The sequence below is a fragment of the Limulus polyphemus genome, unplaced genomic scaffold (assembly GCF_000517525.1).
Source record: "Limulus polyphemus unplaced genomic scaffold, Limulus_polyphemus-2.1.2 Scaffold9124, whole genome shotgun sequence".
Classification (NCBI taxonomy): domain Eukaryota; kingdom Metazoa; phylum Arthropoda; class Merostomata; order Xiphosura; family Limulidae; genus Limulus; species Limulus polyphemus.
The window spans coordinates 8,743-12,337 of NW_013674734.1; the positions used below are offsets into that span (position 1 = coordinate 8,743).

General features: G+C 34.1%; 1 non-coding gene across 1 annotated transcript; it reads left to right on the plus strand.

The window, feature by feature from the left end:
* The first annotated feature begins 2,919 nt into the window (after positions 1-2,919).
* Positions 2,920-2,992, plus strand: Trnav-aac. The gene has a single exon. It is a non-coding gene; the product is annotated as a tRNA-Val (tRNA).
* Positions 2,993-3,595: the final 603 nt, after the last annotated feature.

Here is a 3,595-nt window from a genome sequence, read left to right on the forward strand (position 1 = left end):
GCTAATTCAAAATTTTCACTTCTTTATACATTCGACTATATTTTTCTAAGTTTCTTGTAAAGTAGTGTTTGTTTGTTATGAAATTCGCGCAAAGCTACACGAGCTGCGCTAGCCGTCCCTAATTTAGCAGTGGGAAGGCAGCTAGTCATCACCACCCACCGCTAACTCTTGGGCTTCTTTTTTATCAACGAATAGTGGGATTGACCGTCACGTTATAACGCTCCCACGGCTGAAAGGGCGATCATATTTGGTGTGACGGAGATTCGAACCCACGACCCGCAGATTACGAGTCGATCGCCCTAACCAGCTGGCCATGCCGGGCCAACTCTTGTAAAGTAATGAAAGGTTCAGTTTAGCCTTATAAAATAGTTTAGAACAGCATGGATCTGGCTTTAGTTGTAAGGTCAAACTTTGAAGTTTACTATTTTATAATGAAGCTCTTAAAAGCAGGCAAACTCAATGAAATGGCTTGAAATGTAAAACTCTCGATAGTTATGCATTGACTCTTTATATTATTAGAAAAGATATAATTTGCTGTGTTCCATAGTGAACAAGATGGAATCCTCAATAGCCGTGGCACTTAAAATTTGTTTTAGGAAGGATTACAGTAAATTAATCTATATTGTTTTTTGCTTTTTCAATTTCGCGCAAAGCTACACGAGGGATGTCTGCGCAGTGTAAGACTAGATGGAAGGCACCTAGTTGTCACCACCCACCGCTAAATCTTCGGCTACTCTTTTACCAACGAATAGTGGGATTGATCGTTACATTATAACGCCCCCACGGCTGAAAAGGCGAATATGTTTGGTGGGATGGGGATTCGAACCTGTGACTCTCAGCTTGCGAGTTGAGCGCCCTAACCCCCTGTCCATGCCATATATATATATTAGCTATATTTTTGTGCGCCGGTAATACCAAGTGTGGGGCGCGCGTATACCCGGTTCGATTTAATACAAATCAGGATCTTTACCAGCCTACCCTCAAATTGAAATTCATTTAGGCGGGGTTATAGTAAATTAATCTGTAAGACCTTGAGAGTGGTCAAAATATATCGATCGAAAAAGTTTGATCTCCTGAGTCCAAAACTGTAATTAGATCTCAAATCGGTCATTAGATTACAGAGCTATGAGCTAAACGTTTGTACTTGGAAAAAAAAACAAAAAAACTCAGAGCCATTCTATGAAACGTTATGGTGCGGCTAAAAATATTTAAAGATAATCTGTTGATAATGAGCAACTTGTATTATTATTAACTATGTTTATAATTAGCAAAATGTATTAATACCATTTTAATTACTTTCATAAGTTGCTTTTTTTGCCTTTTAAAGTATTGTTTGTGTTCCGATACAAAAACAAATTGTTACTCTTCCAATTACTTGTGAAAGAAACTAAAACAATTACAGTAGTGGTACAACATTTCATTCACCAAAAACTTTCACGGACGGAAATCACTGAGAACAAACATACGAAACAAAATTGTGTGTTATTTATTGTTACTTTTAGATATTTTGGCCTATGCATGATTGATGGCATAGAAGGAAAGGCTGAAAGCAGATTTTGAAAAGCAAATCACACTACCTTTTATAAATAATACCGATCACTGATAAACGGCAACATCTAGAATCAATGATAAACGCTTTTCATTTAATTGTACACGTACTAAATGCTAAGTTTTGATTTGGAAACCTTGTCCTGTACATAAATACCGCCATTTAAAAAAAACACTGTAAAAACACCATGAGTTTTCTCTTCAATGATGAAAAATATGAAGTCGTAGTTATTTGGCTTTTCCCGTCACTAAAAAAAAAAACATAATTAAAGTTTTATTATATTATTAACCGTCAAATTACTCACTTATTTTTAAAAAGTGTGTTGGTTAAAACAAATTTGTGACATCGTAAGTCACCGTCATTGTATTTATTTGACTGTACACTTTGTCCAAACTTGAATATTTCAGAAAATTAACACTACCCGAACATTTTACTGAAGTTTGATAAAATGTATCTTGCCTTCATTTTTCTTTCTTGTCCTCCTAAGTTGTTTTTGATCCTTGTTGTTTCCATTGTGGGTTTAGAAACCTCGAGCAATCATGTCTAATGAATACTTTATAGCCTTTTTTCCCTCTGAATTGCATATTATTATTTAGTCTCTGGAAGTAACCATGGTTCTGTGTTAAAATGAGCTGTGCTGCTCTGAATGTACTCGGGGGGGGGGGGGTAAATAGAGTTTTGAATTTATATTAAGTTGAATATTGTTTTATAGTGCTGATCTTGATCGCCTATTGACATTTAATGTAATTGATATAATAGTTTTGAAGCTATATCTCTTATATATATATGTTTTCATTGTTGGCTAAATAAACGTAAAGTCCAAAGCTAGTAAATACAAGTGAAGAATTCAAGAGGTATATGTCGTAAGCTGTAATGATAATGCTGGAATATGGTGAGATGTTCTTTTGAAAATTACTTTTTGTATTTTTGAACAATGGAAATATATTGTTATATTGTTCTTTCGACCCGATTTCTTTTTCATAATTAAAACTTGACGAGCAGTGGAGAAAGATGCATCAGACACTTGTATCTTAGGTTGCAGTAAAACGTACAGGGATTTTATTGGAATTGGTATTTTTAAATTGAGGTAAGTCGATATTCTTGTGTTATACTTACAGACCTAGTCACTAAGCATTAACTCCTAAGCTTACAATAATGATAGCTAATCCTTAAGTTGTAAAAAGGCTGAACGAGTAATGACTGTTGTATTTGTTGTACAACAAACATATACCAAGATCTATCCTTGATAGGCAAAGTTTTTTTTTTACACTACTATAAGGCTTTCAAATACATTACATAAGTTGAAAGTTTCAAAAGTTACATTTGTATAGATTATGAAATTATGAGAATTAGACAAATATAGAAAAAACGTGCTTGTGGTGTAGTGGCTATCACATCCGCCTAACACGCGGAAGGTCCCAGGTTCAAGCCCTGGCAGGCACAAAGAAATTATTTTTTTAGGGGTTAGCGCGTTCAGCTGTCTAGCACGTGTTTTTGTCTCTCTTATTTCTTGTTCAGTTAATGACTTTCGCGTGTAGTTTTTTTTCCAATATATAAAATTTATGAACGTTTAGCATAGTCTCTTTATGTATGTGTCAAAATTGGTCAAAACCTCAAAGAAAATTAAAATCATGAAAAACACAAAAGAATAATAATGTTATTTTCTACGAGACTCAAATCAGGTTTGCTTGGAGTTGTAAATTGTGAGTCGAACGTATGGAATTACGTGAAAGAAACGAAACTTCAATCAAGGGTATTAAATAATGTTGACATCTTTCATGACATAAAATGAAATTTTGTGCCTGCCACGATTTGAACCTGGGAACTTCCGCGTGTTAGGCGGATGTTTTTTTTTTCTTTTCTTTATTAACCAACCTTATAGAGAAGGTGTAAACAAACATATATCAGTTATTCAACACATCTCATGACAATGTCGATACAAATCTGGATAGCGATAAAAAATACTTACTTAAATTACATACACAGAAATTTAGTAATAACAAAAAAAAAAAACTTGCTAAAATTAATAAAAATAAGATGATCAAG